This window comes from Odontomachus brunneus, unplaced genomic scaffold, assembly GCF_010583005.1.
Source record: "Odontomachus brunneus isolate Ranch 3 - 2012 unplaced genomic scaffold, Obru_v1 Obru_scaffold_206, whole genome shotgun sequence".
Classification (NCBI taxonomy): Eukaryota; Metazoa; Arthropoda; class Insecta; order Hymenoptera; family Formicidae; genus Odontomachus; species Odontomachus brunneus.
This window is the reverse complement of record NW_022639656.1, coordinates 82273-91870: the sequence shown is the minus strand read 5'-3', so window position 1 is coordinate 91870 and position 9598 is coordinate 82273. Positions and strand designations below refer to the sequence as shown.

Below are 9598 nucleotides of genomic sequence, written 5' to 3'. Positions count from 1 at the left end.
TCAATACGCTCATTGGATATCGCTCGTCACATATCGTGTGTCGCGTTGCGCATCGCACTGGCTGCGAGAGTCATTACGTTACTGTTATGTCAATTTGTGTGTGAAAGCCCTTAAGGCCAAATCACACTAACAATTGGCGATAGATAATTGACGATTGAAGATTGGAACTTAACCAATTAGAACAAAGCAAGCCAAAGCTGAAGCTTGCTGATTCGTTAAAATCTATTCTTTAATTGTCAAACGTCAATCGCCAATCGCTAGTGTGATTTGGCCTTTAGAGCCTCCAAGAATTGATCAATCACGTGAAGAATTGTCTAATTGTAAGGTCGCGATTTTGATGAATACTCGATCGTAATTGGTTAATTCTTGCGGCACGTCTTACGTTACGGCTACGGAAATTTGTGTGTGGAGGCCCTTAGGGGCGCCGCACACGAATTGACATAACAGTAACGTAAGACGTACCGTAAAAATTAATCAATCACTTTGAGTATCGTCGAACTGTAAGATCGCCATTTTTATAAATACTCGATTATAATTGGTCCATTTTTATGGTACGACTTACGTTATTGTTATGTCAATCCGTGTGCGGCGCCCCTTAAGGTCTTTGCACGTAGAAAAATTTCGTACCGTATTAATTTTAATACCGTGTGTAATTTTGAACCGTAACCGTAATGGCTCCTGCACACAGGACGCGGTAATGCTTGCCGCGCGGCAGAAGTTCGCGTGACAGTCAATCAATATGCTGCGTTCCGTAATAACTTTCTAGCTCTTACAGAAAAACAACATATTGATTGCGGCGCGCGGCATGCATTACCGCGTCCTGTGTGCAGGAACCATAAGATCGTAAGAAAACTGACCAATCACAGTCGAGTATTCCTTGAACGCAAGGAAAATAATCAACTCTGATTGGTCAGTTTTCTTACAACCTTACGGTTATGGTTAAAAATATTCTATGTGCAAAGGCCCTTAGGCTGAGTTCCCACTGAGCGTGTCATGCGTTGCGTCATCTGTCTACATCACGAGTTAACCAATCAAATCCTTTAATTGGGATGACGCGCGCACGACGCACTTGATCCAATGGAACGATTTGATTGGTTAACTCGTAACGCAGGCAGACGATGCGACGCGTGACGCGCTCAGTGGGAACTCAGCTTTAGGATGCGTTCCCACTTAGCGCGTCACGCGTTGAGTCGTCCTTCGCGGACCAATCAAATCGTCCCATTTTATTCTTCGTAAAGTTAGGCAATAAATTGCGACGATTTACTTGGTCCGCGACGGATGACGCAACGCGTGACGCGCTAAGTGAAAACGCACCCTTATGGCTCCTGCACACAGGACGCGGTAATGCTTGCGCGCGACAGCCATTCAATATGTTGTTTTTCCATAAGAGCTAAAAGATTATTACGGAAAGCAGCATATTGATTGGCTATCGCGCGATCTTCCGCCGCGCGACAAGCATTACCGCGTCCTGTGTGCGGCAGCCATTACAATACGTTGCTACCAAACAGCTGCTAGCCAGTTACTAGACAGAAATTGGCTGCATTCAGCAGACTCAACAGTTGCACAACAGTTGAGTAATTTGTCAATGTAATTGGTCTAGATTTAGGGATCTAATAGCAAGAACCAATAATCGTTTATTGCTCACTGAGCGCTTTTTCTACTGAATGCGCCCATTGACCGCGTTCAGTAGAACAAGTGATCAGTAAGCGCTCAGTGAGCTCTTGCATCTGATTGGAGTATAGTTGGAGATCTAAAAGAATATGCAAGAGCAAATTATATACAAGAGCTCCCTGAGCGCTTACTGATCACTTGTTCTACTGAACGCGGCCAGGGATCACTACGATCACTGGGCAATTCTCTGGGCCATTATTAATTAATAAACTAATAACTGTACTGCACGCGCTGCAGATGCACCAAAGTGCAGAATCGGTACTAGCCACCTGTGCTCTCGGCGAATTACAGTTGTCAGCCGTATATGTTGAGACTAGGTTTGTTCTTTCAACCTGACCTAGGGCTGCACTGGAACTGTACTAGTTGAAGAAAGTTCAAGATAGTGCAGACCAGTGCAAAGATACATATGGGTCTGAAAAGAACGGGTAAGAGCAAGTTAGAGCAGTGTAAGATGGCGGACAACATGGCTGGATTAAATAACATAGATCAATTTATGGTCATGTTTTCGCACTTATAGCATTTTATGTTTTGTTGAACAATCCTATTTCTTTTAAAAACTGTTTTGTGTTGGATACCCATACAACAAATCCCTCCGAAAAAACGTCCAAGAGCCTTCCCAGGATGTCTTTCGGATATTTTGTGCTGTTTGGATAACATTCTAAATACTTCTTTTATGTCATTCTACATTATATATTTATTATATATTTATCTACATTATATATTTATTATATATTTAAGTATTTACTTACTGTTTATAGATTCCGTCGTCGGATTATTTCTTCTACGTAATGTCAACTAGATATACCGATTTTACAGGTTATAGATACAATTTTAAATTTTTTCGGTTAGCTGCCCTGCACTGCTTGCTCTACCTCCAGACCTAGGGCAGTCAGTTCACTGAACTCGCTGCACTAGTTCAGCCTGCGCTGTTCGAAAGAACACATTTTCTTGCACTGTTCTGATCGAAAGAACGCATTAGTGCAAACTTCGTGAACTAGTGCAGCCAGTTCAGGTCGAAAGAACAAACCTGTTGTGACGACCTCACATCACGCTCTGCGATGACGGTGAAATGCCCGAGCAGTGAAACATGCCCGTGCAGCAAATAAATAAATATATACCAAAACTGTGTAAATTTGCTGTCTGTGCAGTGAAACACACGTGCACGATGAGGCGCAATATCGAAACGACCGCGCTCGCCTCGGTTTCCCGGTGCACGTTTCCGTATCCCGGTTACCGCGACGAGATTATGTCGCGCGTTCGTCACTTACCGTCGTCTCTGACGCACGCATGTGCACGCAGTGAATAGTTATTAATGCCTGATTTGTTACTAGCAGCGCAATGACTATATAGTTTTTGAGAAATTAATTATTTTGTCTCAACAAATCAGCGTACAGAAAGCGGCAGCGGAAAGAAAGATGCCTTCGGCCGACGTGCGACCGCGACACTCGCGAATCGTATCTCGCCGCATCCCTCCGCCCATAGCTACGAGACATAGACTCGCTATGTCTCGTAGCTATGGGCGGAGGGATGCGGCGAGATACGATTCGCGAGTGTCGCGGTCGCACGTCGGCCGAAGGCATCTTTCTTTCCGCTGCCGCTTTCTGTACGCTGATTTGTTGAGACAAAATAATTAATTTCTCAAAAACTATTGCGAATATCGCAAAACGGCACAGGACTTTCTTGCTCACCTCAATCCGTTCTACGTTCTCACCAAGGGTCATCATGGGACTTCGGGACACCCTGTATATATATGGAGAATTAATTAATTCTGGTCGCGTTTAGTTAGTTTAGACAGAGAACTGCCTTCTGTGGTTGTTCTAACAGTTGGTCGTATATTCACACTGCAATATTTGCTGCAACTACAAGTCTGCTACTCCTAACCTCTATACTGTACCATATGATATGGTTGCTATTATTTTCTTGAAGCAACGACTGCATGGCCAGCTTCGAGCCGTGGATTTCTTCCAGTTTTTGGATATCTTTATTGGTTACAATGATATTGAATATATTTTGTTAGTGGATATTAAGACTGTTGTTATGAAGGATGGTTCTCACAGGTCAGCAATAAGGGTAGCGGTGATTGCTGGAAGGAAGATTATTGCTTAAAATAATTGAAAAAGAAGTAGCCTTAGAAATATATTTTGGTAGATAAAATCAGGATATAAAAGAATTCTCACAACTTTTATTGCTTGTACACAGCTGGCTAACCATTCTTTGTAACAACAACAATCTTAATATTCACTATATTATATATAACAAAATATATTCAATATCATTGTAACTAATATATCTAAAAGCTGGAAGAAATCCACGACTAGAATCTGGCCATGCAGACTCAGCACTCCACAGCCTTAAGAAAACAGCAGCATACCATACGATACAGTATTGAGGTTAGGAGTAGCAGACTTGTAATTGCAACAAGTATTGCATTAGGAATATGCGACCAACTGTCAGGACAACCACAGAAGGCTATCCTCTGTCTAAACTAACTAAATTCAGTCAGAATTAATTAATTCTCCATATATATATATGGAGAATATATATATATATATATATATATATATATATATATATATATATACACACACACACACACACACACACACACACACATATATATATATATATATATATATGTATACAAGCGAGATAATAATTCATATACTTACTGCAATATTTTATTACTTCTACCTCATATCGGTTCCAAGTATTACGATTAGGACTTATGCAGTTTGCTATAAGTACAGTACTATTAGCTGTGCGAGGTGGCCACCAACACTGTTGACTTGTACTATCATCAGTAAGCCAGGCCGTTGGTATTTCCGAATATGTACAATCCAAAAGAAATTTAATAACTGCATACTTCTTTCTTTCGGAACTCATCTCAATATGATCTGTAGAAACAAAATTTTGTAATTAGTATAACACACATATTATAAAATTCATCGGAATAATTATATCTCTAAACGAATAAAAATCTAAAAAAACTGAATTTCCCTCTATCATGTATAGAACGGGCACGTATTATGGAACTTGTTGGAATAAATTCCGATTGGAATAATTACGTTATCCCTAGAAAAAACAATTCCAATCGGAATGAATTTCAACGAGTTCAATAATACGGTCTACAAGCTTTACAACTAAAACTACAAAAGCTTTTAATAATATTTAAAATTTTATATAAAAACAAGCGACAATTTTAATAACAAAGTTTTACTCTTATTTTTTATATTTGCGGATAAAAAACAATTGAAATTTGATATTTATAATCAATAAATAATAGTAACAATTGCATATGATAACATGTAAAGGAAATAAAGTGAAAAATGTAATATTATATTACTCACCATTTACATATCATTTGTCCATCAATTTCCAATGACAAATCAGGATTTAGATACTTCAATATTCAAAATTTAAATAAAAAAATAATATACTATGTTTAACTTGCAAATAAAGTTTTGTATAGTATTTAATTTAATTTTGTATATTATTTTATATCAGTTTTTAGAATGCACAAATACAAAAAAATATATACATTCAATACAATTCATTGCATTTAATTATTCATATATTGAAGTGGTATTGTGATATATGAACCTATTTCATGAAGACATTTAATTTTTAAACATTTTCTTTTTATTTGTACTGTTGTAACTGTTATAACGTCTGAAGTAGTACAATTTGATATTACATATATTCCAAGTTTGTCGGAGGAACATGGTATTTTAAATAAATATTTTGGATTTAAAAATCGTCGTATACGAATATATAATATGTAGTTTTCTTCAAATATATGGAGAATAAATATTACACATTTATCATCCAATATAGCACAGTTGTCGATTTCGTTCACAGCAATTTTAAAACTTTTGTATTGTATGTATGAAATTTCGTTATCTTTTTTATAAACAAGTGGGATATTGTTTTTTATAAACAGTGGGATATTGTTTTTTTCCTAATGGTTGAATTGGAAGTTGTAGGTCTTCAAACACACAGTTAGAAAACTCTTGTAAAGGTACCCCCGATTGATGCAATTTCTTTTTAATTTTCTGCATATGATTTTCATATTTAAAACACGAAAAGTTGTCTAAACATCCAAAAGCTTTCACATCATTGGCGAGATGAAGAAGATTATGAACGTTATGGGACATATGTTCGTCACCATAAATATCTCCAAAATTTGAAACGAACCACAATAACAACGAATTTGCATAATCGTTGAATGTTACACATAGCTGTGGGTCAGTGGGAAGCTATCCTTATAGCAACACTAAGAGAAATGAAATGGTTATAGCAAATTGGTGATAATACTGTTTTCATAACTATACATCCAGTGTAGAACAAAAATTGACGGAATTCAGTAGCCTTCCACCTATCAACATCGTCCAAGCTTCTACATTTTCTTGCAAATTCTACTGGAATGTAACGCTGAATTACAATTAAATGACGTGACACTAAATTTATGTTCTCACTTGATAATCTGATATTTTTATTTCCTCTCACCCATAATTGAAGTAAACGTTTCATAACGCCTAAACACACGAGATGCATGTAATTCAGCGGGATTTGAGATATCATTCCGATAGAAAGGTTTTCTAATATTGAATTACCTGTGTGATGTTCAATTTGGTTTTTATTTTTGAATGTGTCGTCTGTACGTAATGTACTTTGAGTTTCTGCAAAAATGATTCTATTGCATACAAAATCACTTTCTTGTGTGCATTTCGAACATGAAAAATATCTCGTATGACCTTGTGTGTACGTAATAAAGGATTTTGCTGGAGCATCACATAATATGGCGTTAAGAACAACAGAATATCTTTTATTGAAAACAATTACGCCTCTTACAGAGAGAAGAATAAATTCATTAACAAATTCATTTAGAAATTCATTTGTGTGTGTGTGTGTGTGTGTGTGTGTGTGTGTGTGTGTGTGTGTGCATCATTTGGTTTGCTCATACCGTGATATATACCAATTATAAAAGGAGATGTATAAATGTCAATGTTTTCAATAGATGCCATTATTGGCCGGAATGGGATCCTAGAACTTTTGGAAAGTGGTAAGCCATCAATATTTATTATTATATTTAATTTCATTTCCTTTTATATGTTTATGGTATATTTATATTGATCTTTGTAGACCAGAGAAAACACCGAAGTGTATATAAGAACCACCAGCTATAGCTTTAATGTTAATGGATGCATTTCGTGGTGTTTGAAGTAAAATGCGAATATCTTTAGGTAATTCTACGTGCCCATGTTTTATTAGGATTTTAAGTAATTTATTAGCAGCATTATGTGCAATGTTATGATCAATAATAAATGTTTGCAAATCTTTTCATAAATTTTTATTATTTGTGTAGTCAAAAATATCTGTTATTTCAGAGACATTATCTTCTACTTCAACGTTATATTGTTCGTTGTTTTATGTCTCAAATTGTGATTCTATATTTGATTCAATTATCTCATTAACGTTTACAGGTAATATATAACTTTCATAGGATATATTATTAGAACTTGTCGAAGTAATTTCCTCGTTTTCTAACATATTAAATGCAATATTTAAATGAGTTGAATGTATTGTAGGATTTAAATTAGAATTTCTATAACGATTTAACTCTACATTAATCAACTGATTTTTTCGTCTTTTTGACAACGATTCTAAATCCTTCGGCATAATAATGTTGCGTTTTAGGAAATGCTATAAATATTTTAATATTAAATAAAATGAACAGCATAAAACAAAAGGTAACATACTTATAAACAAATATTCCATATTTCAATAAATACCTGTGTATGAAAAATAAACACCTTATACAAATATTTTCTCTGGTTGAGTAGAGTTTCCCCAGAGAACGTAATAAATGGAATCTTCTCTTTCTCTCTGCTGTCGAAACAACTGTGTGATGGTGTTCTTATACAAAACTATTACGTTGATGGGACGTAATAATACTGCAACATAATATGATAGTTATATGTCTATCTACATAGCAAACATAAAAACACAAGGTTAATTTAGATTCTGTTCTAATTTTTATTAATCATATTGAAAATTTATAGTTAATGTTAGATATAGATTTTCAGTATTAGCACTTTATCTCAGCCTGTCAATAAGTTTAATTTTCTATGATTGACGTACTTAATAAATAAAGTCCTTTCTTTCTTTCTGCTGTCTCTCAACTATACTGTTACTCTATACTGGGTGCTTTTTACCTACGTATACTGTGTTACACAAAACCAGTTCATTGGTTGCATATTATTTAACAAGATATTTTAGATAATGTGTGACCAATAAACTGGTTTTGTGTAACACAGTGTACGTAGGTTGCTTCCCAACAAGAGACACAAGTCGACACAAATATCATTCTATCTTTGTTCCACATTTAGTAAGTAACAAAGATAAGATGATACTTGTGTTGACTTGTGTCTCTTGTTGGAAAGCAACTGTAGCTGGAAAGCACCTACTGATAACTGCTCTGATGATTTAATACAATATACTACAACATAATATAAAAATTGTAATTATTTTTCATAACTCAGACCGATGAGACATAAATAATACTTCTATAAAGTTATAAACATTATTGTGCATAAGCACTCCAACGAGATGTCAAAACTTATGTTAAAAACAAACTCTTAATAAATTTAATTTTTATTAATTAAAAAATAGTCTCGTAGATTAAGGAAGAGTCTGTGTGTATTAAGAGGTCACATGGTTAATCTGTTAAAGATTTTAAGGTTAAGTTGCATAAAAATTTATATACTCACCGACGAAAAGGTTATCCGATTTTATTTTGTAAGTTGCAAAACTCATTCGTCTTGTGCAATAAGAAAATGTTCCCCAATGAGAGGATTCTCTCATCGAACAAGACTGATGAGATCCGAAATTTACAAGAAAACATACGACAACTTTTTCGTCGGAAAGTGTACAATAGTAATAGACATGTACAATAATTTTAGAATTATTTGGTATAAATTATATTTATTAAATAAGAATAGATTACCTGAAATTATAACAACCGTTTCTATATTACTTTATACGTGTCACAAAACCATGAAGGAGAAGAATAAAAACCGCATTATTACACGTCACGTTAGGTGCGTTCGGGGAGCTTGCTATTAGCGCTACCGTGTCATTCTATTCTTGTTGTATATCTAAGGAGCGATAAAGATAGAACAACGCAGTAGCGTTGGTAGCGTGCTCCCCGAACGCACCCGTTATCCGGATGAATGTTGGTTCAGCCACAATAGACAATAGCGTAATTCAAAAGTTTAAATCCTTATTATCCTCTTAAAGGATATCTTAATCAGTTTAATCCTGATATAAGAAATATAATATTAAAAATTTATCTACTTGTTTCATTATCAATTTACTTACCGGCTTTTAATTACAAATTAATTCTATACAATTAACAATAAGTAGCATATAACAGTGCAATGTAACTATGTTAAAATAGTTATATATTGCATATGAAAATTGTAACATTACATTAAAATTACATAAATGTAACATTTCTTGTGTAACATGTTACATCCAGGTTACATTAATGTAATTTTCTTATAACCAGAAAGTAACTAACAATATAACAATTTCATCTACATGTTATATTGCGTAAATAAAATAAAGATATTGAAGGTGCGCAACTAAGTTCCCGCTGTTTGTCAATAGATGGCTCCAGCAGTAAGTGCTGGTCGATTTTGACATATCCAAAACGTCATGAACCAAGCTTAGACATATGGTAAACAAACCGCTTTGACACGTTAGTGATTTTGTTTTGGCGTCATATACTTTTGGTTGTGTGAAAATGTCTGATTTTGTGCCAAATAATCGTCATTTGCGGGAAGTGTTGATTTTCTTATTTCATTCGAAGAAAATGGCGGCTGAAGCGCATCGAGAGCTCCAAAAAGTTTACGGAGATGCTGCT

General features: G+C 35.1%; 1 long non-coding RNA gene across 7 annotated transcripts in view; it reads right to left on the bottom strand.

Annotated features, from left to right (window-relative positions):
• The window catches only part of LOC116852207, a 9457-nt gene extending 646 nt beyond the window's left edge, over positions 1–8811 (bottom strand). Inside the window, exons 1-5 of one of the 7 annotated variants that reach the window (XR_004379724.1) lie at positions 8678–8811; positions 7464–7625; positions 5019–7374; positions 4341–4565; positions 1941–2083 (exon numbers count right to left, since the gene is read on the bottom strand). This is a non-coding gene — a long non-coding RNA (uncharacterized LOC116852207). Of the gene's footprint in view, positions 1–1735; positions 2084–3381; positions 3412–3808; positions 4566–5018; positions 7375–7463; positions 7626–8677 lie in introns of those variants that run through there. The other 6 variants (XR_004379723.1, XR_004379727.1, XR_004379722.1 and 3 more) reach the window with 6 other exon arrangements.
• Positions 8812–9598: the final 787 nt, after the last annotated feature.